General features: G+C 44.7%; 1 protein-coding gene and 1 pseudogene across 1 annotated transcript in view; one reads left to right on the plus strand and one right to left on the minus strand.

The window, feature by feature from the left end:
- Positions 1-23300, minus strand: part of LOC143808068 (putative cation-transporting ATPase 13A5) — a 642074-nt gene that overhangs the window by 151964 nt on the left and 466810 nt on the right. The gene's annotated exons all lie outside the window — the stretch shown is intronic.
- On the plus strand, positions 139-22356 carry LOC143808991 (zinc finger protein 592-like; annotated as a pseudogene).

Raw genomic sequence — 23300 nt, forward strand, 5'->3', positions numbered from 1 at the left:
TGATACGCAATCTAAGAGAAAAATTGCAAAGCACTTGAATCTATCCAATGTTCAATATTCTGTTTATATAGATACATGAATAAAAGAATGACATCACTTAGTAAATAAGATGGAGCTGCTATAGAACCCTCCTTGGACATGGGGCCAACTCCTGGCTGTTGCCATGACTTTTTCCTGTGCAAGACTGTAATCTCCATAGTGTCTGCATTGTCAGCAACTAAGGGGGTTGAGAATTGGTCATGGACAGAGGATAGGGGCAGTAAAAGGAAGTGGGAGGGAAGCTAAGGTACACTAACATCAGTGTTTCTTGAGTGGCAAAACCTGGCCATTTAATTATCACATCTTATCCCATAAAATATAGTAAAAATAATTGTGACATAACTGTACCATGGAGGATGTTTTAGGAACTCTATCTCCTATCTACAATACCAGATGCGTCTTGTGCACTAATAATATCATCTATGAAGTTCAGTTCGGATTACGATCACAGAATTTACAATATTCGCCAATTAATTTGTCGAATATTCACCAAACATAACCAAACGCCATTCATGTCAATGGGAGATAAAAACAAACGCATGCACAATACCTTATAACGGCCCCAAATGCTGCCAAAACACATAAAATGAGGGACAAACACCAGGGAAATGGTCTCAATTCACCCAAAGTACAAATTGAATCATGGCACTGCAGCAATCAGCCAGCCATGAAGTATCAAGGTCTGGGACAGCATTTACAGCTTTCAATTTAACGTCACAGTAAGACAAGGTGGGTGAGGGATTGGTGTAGGCCTCCATTGCTGGGAGCCCTGATGCCACATGCAACACCTCTACCTGCTTTCATGCTGAGCCACTCAGGTGGCACAAATATCAGTCTTGTAGACTCCTATTGTCAGAAAAATTTAAGGATAGTAACACGGGTAGTTGAGTCCAAGGAAGTGGAGGCCTGACGCCCTCGGAGGCCTATTGCAACAGGCAATAAGCATGAAGGAGACCCACCCAGGAGTGTTCACATTTCCAAAAACTATTGACAGACACCACCAAAGTGGCATCAATTTCATAACATTAGAAATAGTACACCATGTTCGAAATTATTATGCAAATGATATTTTTCTTGTATTTTCCTGAATGGTCGGTGCAAATGACAGTTAGTCTAATAAAAGTCATCACCGGTTAGATTATACATCAAATTTTATTGAAGAAACCTCCCAATGATAACAGTACAATCTCCAAAATGAATACAAACTCAAAATCCACTGTTCCAAATTCCAAATGTTCCATTTGATATGTTTTAAAGAACTGAATATGCTCATTTGTGGAATTTGCAGCATTAGGAGGTTACATTCATTGAACAAAAAAGTTATTTAACTCCAAAACACCCTAACAGGCCAAGTTTCATGTTAACATAGGAACCCTTCTTTGATATCACCTTCACAATTTTTGCATACATTGAACTTGTGAATTTTTGGAGAGTTTCTGCTTGTATTTCTTTGCATGAAGTCAGAATACCCTCCCAGAGCTGCTGTTTTGATGTGAACTGCCTCCCACTTTCATAGATGTTTTGCTTGATGATACTCTAAAGGTACTCTATAGGGTTGAGGTCAGGGAAAGATGGTGGCCACACCATGAGTTTATATCCTTTTATGCCCATAGCAGCCAATGACTCAGAGGTATTCTTTGCAGCATGAGATGGTGCATTGACATGCATGAAGATGATTTTTCTCCTGAAGGCATGTTTCTGTTTTTTATACCATGGAAGAAAGTGGTCAGTCAGAAAATCTATATACTTTGCAGAGATCATTTTCACACCTACAGAAACCTTAAAGGGCCCTACCAGATGTTTTCCCCATGACTCCAGGCCAAAACATGACTCCTCCACATCCTTGCTGACGTTGCAGCCTTGTTGGGACATGGTAGCCATCCACCAACCATCCACTACTCCATCCGTCTGGACCATCCAGGGTTGCACGAGACTCATCAGTAAACAAGACTGTTTGGAAATTAGTCTTCATGTATGTCTGGGCTCACGGCAACCCTTTCTGCTTGTAAACACTGTTTAGGGGTGGCCGAATAGTAGGTTTATGTATCACAGCAAGCCTTTGAAGGATCCTACACCTTGAGGTTCGAGGGACTCCAGAGGCACCAGCACCATCAAATAACTGTTTGCTGCTTTGTAATGGTATTTTGGCAGCTGTTCTCTTAATCCAATGAATTTGTCTGGCAGAAACCTTCCTCATTATGCCTTTATCTACATGAACTCTGTCTGTGCTCTGTTTCAGTCACAAATCTCTTCACAGTATGATGATCACTCTTAAGTTTTCGTGAAATATCTAATGTTTTCATACCTTGTCCAAGGAATTGCACAATTTTACGCTTTTCAGCAGCAGAAAGATCCTTTTTATTTCCCATATTGCTTGATGCCTGTGGCCTGCTTAATAATGTGGAACATCATTTTTAACAAGTTTTCCTTTAATTAGAATCATCTGGAAAACTAGTTATCATATGTGTTTAAGATTGATTTCAGTGATCCATTGAGCCCTGAGACCCAATACCATCCATGAGTTTATTTGAAAAACTAAACAATTAAATCTTTCTGACACTTAAATCCAATTTGCATAATAATTTATAACACGGTGTATAATAGGGACCGACAGGTCTTTCACTATGCCAAATCCAGCAGATGGACACCCAACCAAGAGTGTTCACATTTAAACAAATGAGGACCTTACACCACAGACGTGTCATCATTTTCACCACAGTATACAGTGCCTTGCGAAAGTATTCAGCTCCATGGAACTTTTCAAACTTTTCCCACATATCATGCTTCAAACATAAAGATACCAAATGTAAATTTTTGGTGAAGAATCAACAACAAGTGGAACACAATTGTGAAGTTGAACGAAATTTATTGGTTATTTAAAATTTTTATGAAAATTCAAAAACTGAAAAGTGGGGCGTGCAATATTATTCGGCCCCTTTATTTTCAGTGCAGCAAACTCACTCCAGAAGTTCATAGTTGACCTCTGAATGATCCAATGTGGTCCTAAATTCCTAATGATGATAAATATAATCCACCTATGTATAATCAAGTCTCCCTATAAATGCACCTGCTCTGTGATAGTCTCAGGGTTCTGTATGAAGCACAGAGAGCATCATGAAGACCAAGGAACACAACAGGCAGTCCGTGATACTGTTGTGGAGAAGTTTAAAGCCGGATTTGGATACAAAATTATTTCCAAAACTTTAAACATCCCAATGTCCACTGTGCAAGCGATCATATTGAAATAGAAGAAGTATTATACCACTGCAAATCAACCAAGACCAGGACGTCCCTCTAAACTTTCATCTCAAACAAAGAGAAGACTGATCAGAGATGCAGCCAAGAGACCCATGATCACTCTGGATGAACTGCAGAGATCTACACCTGAGGTGGGACAGTCTGTCCATAGGACAACAATCAGTCGCACACTGCACAAATCTGGCCTTTATGGAAAAGTGGCAAGAAGAAAGCCATTTCTCAAAGATGAAAAAAAGTGTTGTTTAAAGTTTGCAACAAGCCACCTGGGAGACACACTAAACATGTGGAAGGTGCTCTGGTCAGTTTAAACCAAAATCGAACTTTTTTGCAACAATGCCAAACGATATGTTTGGCGTAAAGGCAACACAGCTTATCACCCTGAACACACCATCCCCACTTTCAAACATGGTGGTGGCAGCATCATCGTTTGGGCCTGCTTTTCTTCAACAGGGACAGGGAAGATGGTTAAAATTGATAGGAAGATGGATGGAGCCAAATAGAGGACCATTCTTAAAGAAAACCTGTTGGAGTCTGCAAAAGACCTGAGACTGGTACGGAGATTTGTCTTCCAACAAGACAATGATCTCAAACATAATGCAAAATCTGCAATGGAATGGTTCATAAATAAACAGTTCCATGTGTTAAAATGGCCAAGTCAAGGTCCAGACCTCAATCCAATCGAGAATCTGAGGAAAGAGCTGAAAACTGCTGTTTATAAACGATCTCCATCAATCCTCACTGAGCTTGAGCTGTTTGCCATGGAAGAATGGGCAAAAATTTCAGTCTCTCAATGTACAAAACTGATAGAGGTATACCCCAAGCGACTTGCAGCTTTAATCACAGCAAAAGGTGGCACAAAAAAGTATTAAGTTAAAGGGGCCGAATAATGTTGCACGCCCCACTTTTCAGTGTTTGAATTTCCGCAAAAATTTAAAATAACCAATAAATTTCGTTCAACTTCACAATTGTGTTCCATCACAATTGTAGATTCTTCAACAAAAATTTACATTTGGTATCTTTATTTTTGAAGCATGATATGTGGGAAAAGGTTGAAAAGTTCCAGAGAGCCGAATACGTTTGCAATGCACTGTAGATAGTATAATAGGGACCGACAGGTCTTTCACTACACCCAATCCAGCAGGTGGACACCCAACCAGGAGTGTTCACATTTCCAAAAATTATTGGCAGACAATACCAAAGTGGCATCAATTTCACTACAGTAGAAATAGTACAATAGGGACCAACAGGTCTTCCACTATGCCCAATCCAGCAGATGGACATCCAACCTGGAGTATTCATATTTATAAAAAATAAGGGCCTGATGCCACCAAAGTGGAATAAATGTCACGAAAATAGTAACAGTATTATTGGGACCAACACGTCTTCCACCACAGCCAACCCAGCAGATGTAGACCAACCATGACTGTTCACTTTTCCACAAATTTGTGTGAACAGCAGCAGCAGCCACAGTAGTCACAGAAGCCACAGTAAAGATATCACAGAGTGCAGTTACGCCACAATAATGCAGCACACTAAAAATGCAATATCACCTAGTCTGTACATTCTTCGATTCGGGTGCAAAAGTCCTTGGAGATCCATGACTTGTTCATCTTGATGAAAGCTAGGCAGTCTACACTTTCAGGGGACAGCTGGCTGTGCTTATCCATCAGGACACAATCAGCAGCGCTGAGAGAACGCTGTGTGAGGCGAGCTCAGACCACTCATCCATTTTGGAAGACCAAAATACGAAAGGGTCCAAACCCTCCCTGATTGTATTGATATTCAGTTTTAGATACTGCTGCACCATCCTCTAGATTCGTTCACCACGTGTGAGAATTGGAATCTGATGTGCTGGTGCACGAGTTGGTCTAAAAAAAAGTGTCAAAGGACTCACAGAAATTGTTTCCACTTACACTACTGCTGCTGCTACTGCTACTAATGTATTGGCATTGACGAATTGACGTGCCGGAGGTTGGAAATCTAAAGCTGCAATGCAAACTTTTTGCTTCACTGTTGTCTTGGGGAAAAGCTCTCTTAAGGTTGTGTAAAAGAGTGTTTCGATACTACAGCAAAGCAGATCCTTTTCCAGAGCGGGAAGCATCTGGCAAAATTTGGTTTAATAACTTTGATCTAACAAGAGTGGCAACCCAGTAGTCAGCAGTATTCCTAATCACAGCTATACTGGGATCGTGTTGCAGACAGTGCAGTAAGAAGGCACTCATATGTCGGGCTCTTCCATGAGGTCCAAGCCCAGACTGTGTTGGTGGCTGGGAAATAGTGATGCTTGTTTCCTCTGTCCCCCTCCTGCCAACCACGAACAACAGAGAGGGGAGGATTATCCTTTTTATCTGACAGTTGCTCGCTCATCACTTCTTCCTCCTCAATTTGTTCCTCGGAGCTTGCACTTTCGATAACAGTTTGTCTGTTATCACCAGCCCCCCTCGATCGCAGTAATCCACCCTCACTTGGTACCCCCCGTGTGACAACAGTCTGAAACTTAGAGACATTGTTATCCTTTCTGCATACTCCTCTGCTTCCTCCTCTTCTTCTGGCACCACCATCTTCTCCTGCAGGCTATTCAAGGTCTGCTCCTGCTTATAGATGACTGGAATAGTGATGTTGATTACGGCATCATCTGCGCTAATCATCTTAGTAGCCATTTTGAAACTGTGCAGAAGGGTGCAGAGGTTCTTAATGTGTGCACACTCCGTAAACGTGATATGCGCCATGTCTGCACTGCGTAGGCCCAGGCTGTATGACATAACAGATTGTGTCAAGGCTCATTGCTGCTGCCACAGTCACTACATGTGCAGAGTGGAATTCCACCCTGACGGCACATCGCATATCAACCTATCAACTGACATGGAGAAAGACCTCCATATTATATTATTGTTATTATGTATTGTTATAGCGCCATTTATTCCATTGAGCTTTACAAGTAAGGAGGGGTATACATAATAAAAACAAGTACAATAATCTTAAACAATACAAGTCATAACTGGTACAGGAGGAGAGAGGACTCTGCCCACAAAGGCTCACAATCTGCAAGGGATGGGTGAGAAAACAGGAGGCGAGGTCATGCAGCGGTTTGATCGATCGGTGGTTACTGCAGGTTGTAGGCTTGTCGGAAGAGGTGGGTCTTCAGGAACTTTTTGAAGGTTTCGATGGTAGGCGAGAATCTGATGTGTTGTGGTAGGGGGTTCCAGAGTAGGGGTGATACGCGAGCGAAATCTTGTATACGATTGTGGGAGGAGGAGATAAGAGGGGAGTAGAGAAGGAGATCTTGTGAGGATCGGAGGTTGCGTGTGGGTAAGTACCGGGAGACGAGGCCACAGATGTATGGAGGAGACAGGTTGTTGATGGCTTTGTACGTCATGGTTAGGGTTTTGTACTTTAGTCTCTGGGCAATGGGGAGCCAGTGAAGGGATTGACAGAAGGGAGAGGCCGGGGAATAGCGGGGGGACAGGTGGATTAGTCAGGCAGCAGAGTTTAGAATAGATTGGAGGGGTGCAAAAGTGTTAGAGGGGAGGCCACAGAGCAGGAGGTTGCAGTAGTCAAGGCAAGAGAAGATGAGGGCATGGACTAGGAATTTTGCAGATTCTTGGATGCAAGTCGATGGCCTGAGGGGTGTGAGCAGCGTAAATGAGAACACAGCTTCTGTGCCTTCTGGGCAGCTTAGATCAGAATAGTGGCTGAGAAATTGCTGCGCCACCAGGAAGAGATGTGAGCCAAGCAAGGCACGTGTGCAAGGTTTCTCAACACCAGGTTTGCACCGTTATCACACACAGCCTTCCCTGGCTTCAGGTTCAGTGCAGAAAGCCACTGCTCTAACACGACCTTGATAGCTATCCACAACTCTTCAGCTATGTGACTGCGATCTCTAAGTCATATTGTCAGGACACTGAACATTTTTTATTACCTTTTTGTGCATTACTGCCCTTTTCCAAGATGGCGTCTTTGGTCTCATGTGCCCTGTGTCTTCCTGCTATAAAACTCCACCCCAGCCTTCAGTCTGTGCTAGAGTATTCTGTGTTGTGAATTTGGATTCTGGGCTCCCCCGGTGGCCGCTTGTGGAATTGGACTTGTCATCCTCTTTCCTGTTTCACCTGATTCCATCAGTAGTGGGTGTCGCTATTTAAGCTCATTTCTCTGGTGGTTTCTTGCCGGTCAACAATGTTATCTGATGCCTCTCAGTGCTTGTTCCTGCTTCTAGACAACTACTGATAAGTTGGACTTTTGTCCATGTTTTGTTTTGCCTATTTGTTCCAGTTCGCAGCTGAAGTTTTGTTACTGTGTCTGGAAAGCTCTCGTCGATCAGGGATTGCTACTCTGGCGTTATGAGTTAATGCCAGAGTTTAAGGTAATCTCTGGATGGTGTTTTGTTAGTATTTTTCTGCTGACCATGAAAGTATACTATCTGTCTTCTGCTATCTAGTAAGCGGACCTCAAATTTGCTAAGACTATTTTCCTGCTGCGTTTGTTGTTTCATCTGAACTCACCGTCATTATATGTGGGGGGCTACTGTCTTCTTTGGAATATTTCTCTAGAGGTGAGCCAGGTCTTATATTTCCCTCTGCTAGCTATTTAGGTCTTAGGCCAGAGCTGGGCATCTAGCGATAAATAGGAAATGCTACCTGGCTATTTCTAGTTGCGCGGCAGGCTTAGTTCATGGTCAGTATAGTTCCATCTTCCGAGAGCTTGTCCCTCTATAGGCTTGCTATGATCTCTGCCTGCAGAGATCATGACAGTTTGACCGGCCTCTAAAGTGTTAAAGACCCAGGTTGAGAAAGGAGAGTTATAAGAAGTCTGCTGGAATTTTTTTTTTTTTTTTTTTTTCCTCCAGTCTGCCTTGCTGCAGTCTTTTTTCTCTCTCTCCTCCTAATCTCTGTATGCTCTGTGTGCACCTGACAATAATGGATCTCCAGAGTGTAACTGCGGGTTTGAATAATCTCATCACGAAAGTACAAAATTTACAAGATTTTGTAGTACATGCTCCGGTATCTGAGCCGAGAATTCCTTTGCCGGAGTTCTTCACAGGGAATAGAGCTAGCTTCCAGAATTTCCGAAATAATTGTAAGCTTTATTTGTCCCTGAAGTCTCGTTCAGCTGGAGACCCTGCTCAGCAGGTTAGGATTGTGATTTCCTTGCTCAGGGGTGACCCTCAAGATTGGGCCTTCTCATTGCCAGCAGGGGATCCTGCGTTACGCGATGTGGATGCGTTTTTTCTGGCCTTGGGTTTGCTTTATGAGGAACCTCATTTGGAACTTCAGGCAGAAAAAACTTTGATGGCACTATCTCAGGGGCAAGACGAAGCTGAAGTGTTCTGCCAAAAATTCCGTAAATGGTCTGTGCTTACTCAGTGGAATGAGTGCGCCTTGGCGGCAACTTTCAGAGAAGGTCTCTCTGATGCCGTTAAGGATGTTATGGTGGGGTTCCCTTTGCCTGCAGGTCTGAATGAGTCCATGACAATGGCTATTCAGATTGATAGGCGTCTGCGGGAGCGCAAACCGATGCACCATCTGGCGGTGTCTATGGAAAAGACGCCAGAAAGTATGCAGTGTGATAGAATTCTGTCCAGGAGCGAGCGACAGAATTTTAGACGGAAGAATGGATTGTGTTTCTATTGTGGGGATTCTACTCATGTTATATCGGCATGCTCTAGGCGTACAAAGAAGCTTGATAAGTCTGTTTCCATTGGCACCATTCAGTCTAAGTTTATTTTGTCTGTAACCCTGATTTGCTCTTTGTCATCCATTGCCACGGACGCCTATGTTGACTCTGGCGCCGCTCTGAGTCTTATGGATTGGTCCTTTGCCAATCGTTGTGGTTTTTATTTAGAGCCTTTGGAGACTCTTATTCCTCTGAAGGGGATTGACTCCACCCCATTGGCTAATAATAAACCACAATACTGGACACAAGTAACCATGCGTATCAATCCGGATCACCAGGAGATTATTCGTTTCCTGGTGCTGTATAATTTACATGACGATTTGGTACTGGGATTGCCATGGTTGCAGTCTCACAACCCAGTCTTGGACTGGAGAGCTATGTCTGTGTTGAGCTGGGGATGTAAGGGTATTCATGGGGACGTACCTTTGGTTTCTATTTCGTCGTCCATTCCCTCTGAAGTCCCTGAGTTCCTCTCTGATTATCAAGACGTCTTTGACGAACCCAAGCTTGGGTCGTTACCTCCGCACCGTGAGTGCGATTGTGCCATAGATTTGATACCGGGTTGTAAATATCCAAAGGGTCGTTTGTTTAATTTGTCTGTGCCGGAACATGCTGCTATGCGGGAATATATAAAGGAGTCTTTGGAAAAGGGACATATTCGTCCATCTTCTTCTCCCTTGGGAGCTGGGTTTTTCTTTGTCTCAAAAAAAGACGGCTCTTTGAGACCATGTATTGATTATCGGCTTCTGAATAAGATCACTGTTAAGTATCAATACCCATTGCCATTGCTTACTGATTTGTTTGCTCGTATAGAGGGTGCTAAGTGGTTCTCTAAAATTGATCTTCGTGGGGCGTATAATTTGGTGCGGATCAGGCAGGGGGATGAGTGGAAGACCGCATTTAATACGCCCGAGGGCCACTTTGAGTATTTGGTCATGCCTTTTGGTCTTTCTAATGCCCCTTCAGTTTTCCAGTCTTTTATGCATGATATTTTCCGCGATTTTCTGGATAAATTTATGATAATATATCTGGATGATATTCTGATTTTTTCTGATGACTGGGACTCTCATGTCCAGCAGGTCAGGAGAGTTTTTCAGGTTCTGCGGTCTAATTCTTTATGTGTGAAGGGGTCTAAGTGCGTTTTTGGGGTCCAGAAAATTTCCTTTTTGGGGTATATTTTCTCTCCCTCTTCCATTGAGATGGATCCCGTCAAGGTGCAAGCTATTTGTGACTGGACTCAGCCCTCCTCTCTTAAGGGTCTTCAGAGATTTTTGGGCTTTGCCAACTTTTACCGCCGATTTATTGCTGGTTTTTCGGATGTCGTTAAACCACTGACTGATTTGACCAGACAGGGCGCTGATGTTGCTAATTGGTCCCCTCATGCTGTAGAGGCCTTTCAGGAGCTTAAGCGCCGTTTTGCCTCTGCCCCTGTGTTGCGTCAGCCTGATGTGAATCTGCCTTTTCAGGTTGAGGTTGACGCTTCGGAGATCGGAGCTGGGGCAGTGTTGTCGCAGAAAGGTTCCGACTGCTCCGTCATTAGGCCTTGTGCCTTCTTTTCTCGCAAATTTTCGCCCGCAGAGCGGAATTATGATGTTGGGAATCGGGAGCTTTTGGCCATGAAGTGGGCGTTTGAGGAGTGGCGCCATTGGCTCGAGGGGGCTAGGCATCAGGTGGTGGTATTGACTGACCACAAAAATTTGATTTATCTTGAGACTGCCAGACGCCTGAATCCTAGACAGGCGCGCTGGTCTTTATTTTTTTCTCGCTTTAATTTTGTGGTGTCATACCTACCGGGTTCTAAGAATGTTAAGGCAGATGCCCTTTCTAGGAGTTTTGACCCGGACTCTCCTGGTAATTCTGAACCCACAGGTATCCTTAGGGAGGGAGTAATTTTGTCGGCCGTTTCTCCTGATCTGCGGCGGTCCTTGCAAGAGTTTCAGGCGGATAGACCGGATCGTTGTCCGCCTGATAGACTGTTTGTTCCGGATGATTGGACCAGCAGAGTCATCTCTGAGGTACATTCTTCTGCATTGGCAGGTCATCCCGGAATTTTTGGTACCAGGGATTTGGTGGCAAGATCCTTCTGGTGGCCTTCTCTGTCACGAGATGTGCGAGTCTTTGTGCAGTCATGTGACGTTTGTGCTCGGGCCAAGTCTTGTAGTTCTCGGGCTAGCGGACTGCTGTTGCCCTTGCCTATTCCTAAGAGGCCTTGGACACACATCTCGATGGATTTTATTTCAGATCTGCCTGTTTCCCAGAAGATGTCTGTCATCTGGGTGGTCTGTGACCGTTTCTCTAAAATGGTCCATTTGGTTCCTCTGCCCAAGTTGCCTTCTTCTTCTGAGTTGGTTCCTCTGTTTTTTCAGAATGTTGTCCGATTGCACGGTATTCCTGAGAATATTGTTTCTGACAGAGGTACCCAATTTGTGTCTAGATTTTGGCGGGCATTCTGTGCTAGGATGGGCATAGATTTGTCTTTTTCATCTGCTTTTCACCCTCAGACTAATGGCCAGACCGAGCGGACTAATCAGACCCTTGAGACATATCTGAGGTGTTTTGTCTCTGCTGACCAGGATGATTGGGTTGCTTTTTTGCCATTGGCAGAGTTCGCCCTCAATAATCGGGCCAGTTCTTCCACCTTGGTGTCCCCGTTTTTCTGTAATTCGGGGTTTCACCCTCGATTTTCCTCCGGTCAGGTGGAATCCTCGGATTGTCCTGGAGTGGATGCGGTGGTGGAGAGATTGCATCACATCTGGGGGCAGGTTATGGACAATTTGAAGTTGTCACAGGAGAAGACTCAGCGTTTTGCCAACCGTCATCGTCGTGTTGGTTCTCGGCTTTGTGTTGGAGATTTAGTGTGGTTGTCTTCTCGTTTTGTCCCTATGAGGGTCTCTTCTCCTAAGTTTAAACCTCGGTTCATCGGCCCTTATAGAATATTGGAGATTCTTAATCCTGTTTCTTTCCGTTTGGACCTCCCTGCGTCCTTTTCCATTCATAACGTTTTTCATCGGTCGTTATTGCGCAGGTATGAGGTACCTGTTGTACCTTCTGTGGAGCCTCCTGCTCCGGTGTTGGTTGAGGGTGAGTTGGAGTACGTTGTGGAGAAAATTTTGGACTCTCGTGTTTCCAGACGGAAACTCCAGTATCTGGTCAACTGGAAGGGTTACGGCCAGGAGGATAATTCTTGGGTCAATGCATCTGATGTTCATGCTTCTGATCTTGTTCGTGCCTTCCATAGGGCTCATCCTGGTCGCCCTGGTGGATCTGGTGAGGGTTCGGTGCCCCCTCCTTGAGGGGGGGGTACTGTTGTGAATTTGGATTCTGGGCTCCCCCGGTGGCCGCTTGTGGAATTGGACTTGTCATCCTCTTTCCTGTTTCACCTGATTCCATCAGTAGTGGGTGTCGCTATTTAAGCTCATTTCTCTGGTGGTTTCTTGCCGGTCAACAATGTTATCTGATGCCTCTCAGTGCTTGTTCCTGCTTCTAGACAACTACTGATAAGTTGGACTTTTGTCCATGTTTTGTTTTGCCTATTTGTTCCAGTTCGCAGCTGAAGTTTTGTTACTGTGTCTGGAAAGCTCTCGTCGATCAGGGATTGCTACTCTGGCGTTATGAGTTAATGCCAGAGTTTAAGGTAATCTCTGGATGGTGTTTTGTTAGTATTTTTCTGCTGACCATGAAAGTATACTATCTGTCTTCTGCTATCTAGTAAGCGGACCTCAAATTTGCTAAGACTATTTTCCTGCTGCGTTTGTTGTTTCATCTGAACTCACCGTCATTATATGTGGGGGGCTACTGTCTTCTTTGGAATATTTCTCTAGAGGTGAGCCAGGTCTTATATTTCCCTCTGCTAGCTATTTAGGTCTTAGGCCAGAGCTGGGCATCTAGCGATAAATAGGAAATGCTACCTGGCTATTTCTAGTTGCGCGGCAGGCTTAGTTCATGGTCAGTATAGTTCCATCTTCCGAGAGCTTGTCCCTCTATAGGCTTGCTATGATCTCTGCCTGCAGAGATCATGACAATTCTGTCTTGCATCCAGCTCCTGACTTTGTTGACTCCCTGGCTATATTCCTGCTCCTGTGAACCTGTGTGGAGATCCTGCTACTCTGCTCTGAGTTCCTGCTCCATACACCAGTTCCAGTAATCCTCCTACATCTGCTGCTCGTGTTTACTTCCATCTGCATTTGCTGGACATGTAATCTGTAGCTGTTCTGCAAGAACCTGAGACTATTACCCAGACCTCCCTGGTTGAGCTAAGATATTATTTGAACTGCCTTATAGGCATATCTATCTGTGTTTTGGACTAAGCAAGGACTTATTCGTGTCAAGTATCCTCAAGAATAATTGTGCTTCATAGACTTTCTGCGTGATTGCATTTTCCTCTGAAGTTTCTGATAGACTGCTAAGCTGCGTTTAATATTTACACCAAGTGTTGTGGACTTGAGTTTCTCTCTGCACCTGTTTGAATCACTGTGGGATAATATAGACTTTACCACTTATAAAACTGTGTCCTGTAGTTGTTTTGTTCCACGCAAAGAGTCTCCTGAGTTATCCCCTATAATTATTACAGGATACTCTAGCCTAAAAAGAAAAGGAGACTGCTGGAACAATGACTGCAGAAAGCAGACTAGAGCAAGTGTTTTCCATAATTAGATCACTGCAGAAAGATGTGGAAGGTCTGCAAAAGAAGTTTGGAAGCTTTGAACACAATCAACAAGTGTTTGGACAGACTTTGCAGGACTTAAGCACCCACATGGTAGCCCAGGAAAACAAACTTGCTGGCATAGAGTCCCAGTATGGACGGGCTTTTCAGGACATAAGCACGCAAATAGCTGCACAAGTGACTTTTCCCTCTGGACAACCGCCATCAGCTAGCCCACCTAAGTTGCCCCCATTCAGATTTAATGGTAATTGCGACAAATTTCGTGGCTTTGTGAATCAATGTATGCTAGCTATATTTTGCTGTGCATGCTGACCGTTTTCCTAATGATAGATCCAAAGTATTGTGTGTAATAATGCTGCTGACTGCATGAGCGCTCGCCTGGGCGAATCTGATGATTGAGTCTCGTGACCCACGGTTAAATAACTTGGATGATTTCTTGGCTGCTATGGCATTAATGTTTGATGATCCTAATCGCCGTGCAACCGCTGAATCTGCTTTATTGTCTTTACACCAGGCAAAACATTCTGTTATTGAGTATGCTACTGAATTCAGAAGATTAGCGTTAGATACCAATTGGGACAGTTACCGTATTTCGCGGACTATAAGACGCACCGGACTATAAGGCGCACCCAGGTTTTAGAGGTGGAAAATAGGGAAAAAAAATATTTGAAGCAAAAAAAATGTGGTAAAATATTTAATAACATAAATAACATACTATTATATGTGGTGTTATTATATATAATAGTACGTTATTATGTTGGAAGCTGCGGGACCAGTGTGGTGTCTGTACAGTACTATATGAAGACACTGGAGGGTGAGTATAAGAATGGGGGCACAGGGCTTATAGTGAAAGCACCACTCCAGCACTGCAAAATAGCACTGGAGTGCTGCTTTAAAATCCCATGGGAGAACTATAACTCCCAGCATGTCCTGCAGATCCTATGACATGCTGGGAGTTATAGATAACCACAGGAGTGGCAGAGTGCTTTATTGTGTGTTGTAGACTAACCTCTTAATTGTGGCAGCCAGCCAGCTGTGGTGAGGTAAATGCATCCCATGGCTGCACACACACAGAGCCCTCCCTCTTGTTGCCTCTCCACAGCACAGCACAGGTTATAAGAGGAAGCCAGCAGATTCTAGTGGGGAGTCTGAAGGACCTATGATGATGTCAGGAAGAGGGAGGGCTCTGAGCTGCCATGTGATGCTCCAGCCCGCCCACTCCTGACATCATCACAGGTCCTGATTGTGCACAACACTCAGCGTCCAGGCAGGTAGGCAGCGATCTCCTGGCCCCTGCTACTGCCTCCTGCTCCCCAGGACACACAAATCTCCTTAGCTGCTGAAGGAATCAGCGCTGAGGAAGCCCTGTGTGTCCCTGATTAAGTGCAGCATTCATGTGCTGCTCCTGGCTCACTGCTCAGCTGATCGGTGGGCGGGGAGCCGCTCATAAATATTCACTGCACTTAATCAGCGGGGCCATGTGCTTTCCCCAGCAGCTGATTCCGGGCAGCGGGACATCCTGAAGTGGGATAACAGTGCGATCCCACTCCCTGCTGCCCCCCTCCCCACATGCTATATCCGGACTATAAGACGCACCCACACTTTCCTCCCAAATTTGGAGGGGAAAAAAGTGCGTCTTATAGTCCAAAAAATACGGTATGCACAATTACCTATTTTTAAAAGGGGTCTGTCTAGTATTGTAAAAGATGAACTAGCTCGCTCTGAGTCACCACAAGAACTAGAGACATTTATACAGCATTGTGTGCACATTGACATTCGCCTTACTGAGCGTAGGCAGGAGAAGTTTGCTGCATATAATCGTATTTCTAACTTTTCTCTTCCTTCCAAAGAGCCTGCAGGTAAAACATCTCGGGAGGTGGAGGAGGTGCCCATGCAAATTGATTCCGTTCAGAGGCACGAGATCAATGAGCACCGGGAGCATCGCCTTCGTGAAAGTCTATGTTTCTACTGCGGCCAGTCTGACCACTTCTTGATCAATTGTCCTAAGTGTCCTAGACGGCCTAAAAAGGTGCTAGCAGCAGTAGGAGAGTATGACAACTGTGATGCTGAATCTGACATCTCTGAATGTAGCCTGCCTTTAAACGCTGTATTCCATTCACTTTCTGTGACTTCACCCCCCAAGGAGCTTAAGGAAAAAAACTGTTCTCTCCCTATCATTTTAAAATGCGCGCGTCTCCTGCCTCCCGTGATGTCACGGCTTGTGATTGGTTGTGTCGCCCATGTGACCGCGACGCAACCAATCACAACGCCGGAACGTAATTTTAAAATCCTGAAGGACCTGAAATTACGTCACGGCTTGCTGTGATTGGTTGCGTCCCGGCCACATGGGCGGCGCGCGACCAATCACAAGCCGGGACTTCGCGTAAGGAAGTTAAAGCGCGAATTTTAAGCAAACAACGCTGCCGGTTCCCTCGGTAAGGTGCAGGCTGCGTCGGAGAGGTGAGTATAGCAATATTTTTTATTTTAATTCTTTATTTTACACATTAATATGGTTCCCAGGGCCTGAAGGAGAGTTTCCTCTCCTTCAGACCCTGGGAACCATCAGGGATACCGTCCGATACATGAGTCCCATTGACTTGTATTGGTATCGGGTATCGGTATCGGATTAGATCCGATACTTTGCCGGTATCGGCCGATACTTTCCGATACCGATACTTTCAAGTATCGGACGGTATCGCTCAACACTAATCACAAACCATCAGGAATCTGTTTGGGTGAGAATCTGTCTTTGGCCCAGTCTGTGTCTGTCCCTGATGTTGTAACAGTTAGGGTTATTGTGAAAAACACCAGCCGTCAGGAGTCATTTGAGGCATCTGAAAAGGACAAAACTCTCAAAGGACTAACTGTACTGTTGAATGGTTTTCGTGGCCCTGAAGTGGGCCCTGATCCCCATGCTGTTGGACCAGGCAATGGAAAGTTTGAACCAGGATTTATCAATGGGGCAACTCACAGAGCTACACAGAAAAAAATTGAATTTCTTAATGCAGAAATTTTGCCAAGTTTTACCCAGTTTAGCCCTATTTCCAGCCCTGAGCCAGAAGATTCAAAATATATTGTTCTTAACAAGCAGAAGGAAGCAGAGTCTCTATATTTTCCACAGCCTTCCATGTACGATCCTGGAGAAGAATGCATGGTTGATTCTTTTAGAAAGCCCTCGGAATCAGAGCTGAGTATGTTTCATGAATACTGTAAAAATAGAGCAGAAATGCAGCTGCATGGAAGCAGAGAAGGTTAGATCTGAGCAAACCCGAGGTATCAACAGAAACAGCACATTGCTTGGTTCATCTATGCCTTGTAGGGATGCTCAGGACAGCAGCAGTTCTCAGGATAAAGTATTTTCCGGTCCAGGGGACTCTTTTGGTGATGTAGCAGGTACTCAACTCTGGTATCAACTCTGTCTTCAACTATGCCACCTAGGCAGCAAACTAAACTTAATCATCCTAAATTATTATCTTGTGAAACTGCTTTGATGGCCTTGCAGCAGGCTAAAAAGTTGCGGTGGTCCCTAAGATGGAATCTTTAAATCCTTCTAAAGACTTTGATATATATATATATATATATATATATATATATATATATATATATATATATATATATATATATATATATAGAGCGCCCCAGACGCAGGGCCGCGGGGAACTCGGTACCGGGCTTCTCTGTCTCAGTGCTGGGGTTGTCACGGTGGCTAGACCCGATCCGTGACCCTACTAAGGGGCGTCCAATGAAAGGTGTAGGTGGTGGTGCGTGGTGCAGGTCGGGATGAATAACAAGGACACAAGGTTGCAGTCTGTTTACCTCTTTACTGAAGGCTTAAAGGTCCTCAATCCAGAGTACGGTTAACAGGGCTGTCTGAGACCGGACGGTCCTTTGGCACCTCCAGAGTTCCCTTTGCAGGTGGAAATCTGTGCCTACCTTCTAGCGCCTGTGTGTTGTAGTACTTCCCTGCTGAGCACCACGGGATAGTCCTCACAACTGTTGTGTCTGTTTCTGATGTTCTTTCCCACAACTTATGTCTGTTCTGATGTTCTTTTCTGTCCCCCAGATGATATGGCTAGGACGCACCCGTATGACGGGTAGGCCTGGAGTTCTTCCGGGACTCTAGTGACGCCCCTCTCCCACAGTTGCCCCCTATGTCTGCTTAGGTGATTTAGGTGAGACAGCCAACCTATAATTAACTGTCCTGCCATTGGTTTGAAGTAATGCTTGGAGCCCAATACTTCCTCGGCGTTCCCGGCCACCGACTACGCGCCTCAGTAGGATGCTGCCTCAATCTTACAGCACGACTCCTACTGGCTTTTATCTCCTTTTTGCTTTGATCTCGTTTCTCACTCTCCACAATAAACCTCGCTTCTTGTCCTTTCTTGAGATACCGCCGCGATGTAGAGCAGGCGCGGTTCCTTAACGTTCTTTTCTGTTCGCTAGGCCTCTGTCAGGATCCCACCCCTGACAGGGACCCCCCTGAATCTTCCCCTGCAGCACCCTCTGCCACAGGATGTTGCCTGGTTCCAACCCAGTCAGCTTTCTGTCTAACTTTTTATCCAACTCCCAGTTTTATCAGATTGTGAGGAGTGGCCTAATACATAGCGCCCTTAGCTCCCCCTGGAGGCCAGACTGTGAAGTGTATTGGTGTCTGTGATACCTGGTCAGGAGAACTCCTTCAGTGCCATCAGACGTTCCATCACTCCCCTTAGCGGCGGAGCATCAGTACTGCAACGACCAGGACTCTGGGGCGCTGCATATATATATATATATATATATATATATATATATATATATATACATATATATATATATATATATATATATATATATATATATATATGTATATATATATCCATCCCAGAGTCTACATCTCCTCGAATTAAAGTCCTCAAACTTGTTCATGATTCTAAACTTGAAGGGGGCACACTGGAGTTATGAAAAGGCTAGAACTACTGTTTTGTTCTTATTAATGGCCTAATTGTCGGAAGGATGTGGGAAAATGGATGTTTCCTCCTGTTTAACTTATGCACAGACCAAGATGTCATAATCTTCTCTATGATTCCTTCAACCTCTTCCAGTTCCATACAGACCTTGGATATCAATGTCAATTAATGCTATTGTGGACATACCTAAAGAAATGACTGTTATCCTTGCTGTGGAAGGTCAGCTCACAAAGATGGCCCATTTTATTCCAACTAAAGACAACATCAAACCGCAGAATAAAAAGTCAAACAGATATTAAGGCTGAATGGAATCCCTGACAATGTAATTTCTGATAGAGGTGTTCAGTTTACATCAAAATTTTGGAAAAGCTTTTGTACAGCTTTAGGAGTTACTGTCAATTTGTCTACTGCCTTCTACCCACAATCCAGTGATCAGACTGAAAGGACTAACCAAACACTAGAACAATACCCGCGCTGCTTTATTTCTTAGGCTACTTTCACACATCAGGTTTTTGCCGTTTTTTTCTCATAGAGTTATATTAGCACCGGATTGCGCCTGATGGCCTAACGTGTCATCCGTTTTTTGCCGGATCCATCAAAAATTAGTTTTCCGGCGGCCGTAGAAAACGTCCAGAGGAACATTTTTTGAGTCCGGGCGAAAAAACGCACAGCAACAGTTTCGGCGATAAACAGATGAAACGTGAGGTGAAATCGGCTACCTATTCCGAGCATGCCCCGTAGCTGCATTTTATTCTGGAGTCTTTCTCTCTTTCTCTCTCTCCTTTTTTTCCCCGGAAGAGAAAATCCATACTCTATTCCCGGTTTTAAAAAAACGGATCCGTCGCATCAGTTTTTCACATTTTGCTCCGGATCCGTTTTTTAACCCCTTCCTGACCTCGGATGGGATAGTACACCCGAGGTCAGATCCCCTGCTTTGATGTGGGCTCCGGCGGTGAGCCCACATCAAAGCCACGACATGTCAGCTGTTTTGAACAGCTGACATGTGCGCGCAATAGCTGCGAGTGGAATCGCGATCCACCCGTCACTATTAATTAGTTAAATGCCGCTGTCAAACGCTGACAGCGGCAGTTAACTATCGCTTCCTGCCATGCAGCTGGAAATGCTCGCATCGCCAACCCCGTCACATGATCGGGGGTCAGCGATGCATCGGCATAGTAACCAGAGGTCTCCTTGAGACCTCGATGGTTACTGATGCCGGCTTGCTGTGAGCGCCACCCTGTGGACGGCGCTCATAGCAAGCCTGCTGTTCAGCTACATAGGAGCGATCTGATGATTGCTGCTATGTAGCAGAGCTGATCAGGCTATGCCAGCTTCTAGCCTCCCATGGAGGCTATAGAGGCATGGCAAAAGTTAAAAAAAATGTTTAAAAAAACATGAAATAAATAAAAAAAATATGAAAGTTTAAATCACCCCCCTTTCGCCCCATTCGCCCCATTCAAAATAAAGCAATAAAAAAAATCAAACCTACACATATTTGGTATCGCCACATTCAGAATTGCCTGATCTATCAATAACAGAAGGATTGACCTGATCGCTAAACGGCGTAGCGAGAAAAAAATTCAAAACGCCAAAACTATGCTTTTTTGGTAGACGCGACATTGCATTAAAATGTAATAACGGGCGATCAAAAGTACATATCTCCACAAAAATAGTATCACTAAAAACGTAAGCTCAGTGCGCAAAAAATAAGCCATCACCCAACCCCATATCACGAAAAATGGAGGCGCTACGAGTATCGAGTAACAAGTTTTGAATTTTTTTTTACCACTTAGATAAAAAATAGCCTAGACATGTCTGGTGTCTATGAACTCGCAATGACCGGTATAATCATAATGGCAGGTCAGTTTTAGCATTTAACCTAGCAAGAAAGCCAAACAAAAAACACGCAATTTCACCGCACTTGGAATTTTGTTCCCGTTTTCTAGTACACGACATGGTAAAATCAATGATGTCATTCAAAAGTACAACTTGTCCCTCAAAAAATAAGCACCACATGGCCATATTGACGGAAAAATGAAAAAGTTATGGTTCTTGGAAGCAGGGGAGAGAAAAATGAAAACAGAAAAACGGAAAATCCCAAGGTCATGAAGGGGTTAAAAAATTCTACAGATCCTGCCTGATGGCAAAAACCTGATGTGTGAAAGTAGCCTTACCTCCAGGATGACTGGGTGGACTATTTACCAACAGCAGAATTTGCCCATAATAACTCCAAAAACAGTTTTGCATCCCAAAGTCTATTTTTGCTAACTTTGGCTTGCATCTGGTATTTATTTATAATCTTCTATTTACTACTTCTGTTCCTGCTGTTACAAACAGACTTAAGGCCCCGTCTCACATAGCGAGATCGCTAGCGAGATCGCTGCTGAGTCACAAGTTTTGTGACGCAACAGTGACCTCAGTAGCGATCTCGCTATGTGTGACACGTACCAGCGACCAGGCCCCTGCTGTGAGATCGCTGGTCGTGTCGGAATGGCCTGGGCCGTTTTTTGGTCGTTGAGGTCCCGCTGACATCGCTGAATCGGTGTGTGTGACACCGATCCAGCGATGTCTTCACTGGTAACCAGGGTAAACATCGGGTTACTAAGCGCAGGGCCGCGCTTAGTAACCCGATGTTTACCCTGGTTACCAGCGTAAATGTAAAAAAAAAAAAACAGTACCTACTCACCATCTGATGTCCGTCAGGTCCCTTGCCATCTGCTTCCCACACTGACTGAGCGCCGCAAAGTGAAAGTGAAAGTACAGCACAGCGGTGACGTCACCGCTGCACTCTGCTCTTACTGTACGGCGGCACTCAGTCAGAGCGGGAAGCAGACGGCAAGGGACCTGACGGACATCAGATGGTGAGTATGTACTGTTTGTTTTTTTTGGTAACCAGGGTAAACATCGGGTTACTAAGCACGACCCTGCGCTTAGTAACCCGATGTTTACCCTGGTTACCCGAGTGCTGCAGGGGGACTTCGGCATCGTTGAAGACAGTTTCAACGATGCCGAAGTCGTTCCCCTGATCGTTGGTCGCTGGAGAGAGCTGTCTGACAGCTCCCCAGCGACCACACAGCGACTTACCAACGATCACGGCCAGGTCGTATCGCTGGTCGTGATCGTTGGTAAATCGCTATGTGTGACGGGGCCTTTACAGAGTTGCAGAAAGTTCAGGAGGAACTACTGAGATGTTACAAAAGGCTCAAGAAGATTACAAATAAGCAGCAGATAAGCATCTCAAAGCCCCTCCTACCCTTCAGGTCAGTGACAAGGTTTGGCTTTCTAAAATAAAATTTGAAAATGAACTTACCGTCTTGTAAATTGGGTCCAAAATTCATAGGTCCTTTTCAAATTTCTGCACAAATTAACCCAGCTGACTTCCATTTCAAACTTCCTAACAGCCTGAAAATTCACCCTCTGTTCCATTTATCCTTGCTCAAACCATTCAGTGATAACCCGTTCCCAGGTAGAACTCAGACACCTCCACCAACAGAAAAAGTCCATGGTGAAGAGGAGTACATTGTGTATAACATTCTAGACTCTAGAAGATTCAGAGGAAGACTACAATATTTGGTGCAATGGAGGGCTTACCGACCAGAAGATAATTCAAAGGAGCTGGAAGGCAATGTTCATGCACACTGGCTTAAAAGAGCTTTTCATCAGAGACATCCAGAGAAGCCAGCACCTGAGATGTCCAGAGGCCATTCTGGAAGGAGAGGCGCACTGTCAGGATTCAATATCAGCGGCTCTTGTGCACCAGGCATCAGTTCTTCTATCTGAGCTATTCAGCTCGCTGGACATTTCCTTCCTAACCCAGATACAAGTACCTGTGTCTCCACCTTGAGTTCCTGATTGGCTCCACTCTGATTGAACACCCTACTTAAACCTATCATTATACTTCCTTCCTTGCAAGATTATTGAGCTACCAGACTTTAGTCAATCTTCCTATCTCATGTTGATCCTGTAAACTACATTAAAGCACCAGTGTACTGTTGCCTGGCTATTCCTGACTACACTACCTGCATGTGCTGCCCATAGTGGTTGCAATACCACTACTCCAACCCAAGTCAGTCCATAAAGGAGGGATTCTATCTGCAATGTTGGAACATGTGTCTGATTAAGGGAGATGCTGAGGGCACAGGAGGAAGCCTTAGAGAAGGTGGAGGAGTAAGAAGCAGTGGAAGAACTGTTAGATACAGAGTTTCTCCCACAGGCCTTTGGGATACAAAGACTTGTGGAAAAGCCACTTGACCACCTGGCCCCATAGCCACCAGAGTCATCCAATGCCCAGTCAGCGAGATGTAAAGCCATTGGCCATGCTTACTCGTCCAAGTGTCTGTGGTGAAATGCACCCTGGCTGACAGATTTAGTCAAGGAATGGGTTATGTTCTCTGTGACATGCTGGTGTAGCACAGGCATAGCTTTCTTAGAAAAGTAATGGTAACTGGGCAATTGGTACTGGGGGACTGCGACGGCCATCAGCTTTCGGAAACCATCTGTATCTACCAGGCGCAAATGCAGCATTTCCATGGCCAACAGGTTAAAGTTGGTGGAGTTCAATCTCTTTACTTTGTCATGTGTAGGAGTTAACAATCTTTAACGTGACCATAACTGCAGTACCATGGGCTAGTTGCAGTGCTGAGAGAGGGCAAAGTACGGTGAACTGGACAAACTGTTGGACCATGAGAGAGGTGCAGGTGGAGATGTTACGGTAGATTGAGAAA

This window comes from Ranitomeya variabilis, chromosome 2 (genome assembly GCF_051348905.1).
Source record: "Ranitomeya variabilis isolate aRanVar5 chromosome 2, aRanVar5.hap1, whole genome shotgun sequence".
Classification (NCBI taxonomy): Eukaryota; Metazoa; Chordata; class Amphibia; order Anura; family Dendrobatidae; genus Ranitomeya; species Ranitomeya variabilis.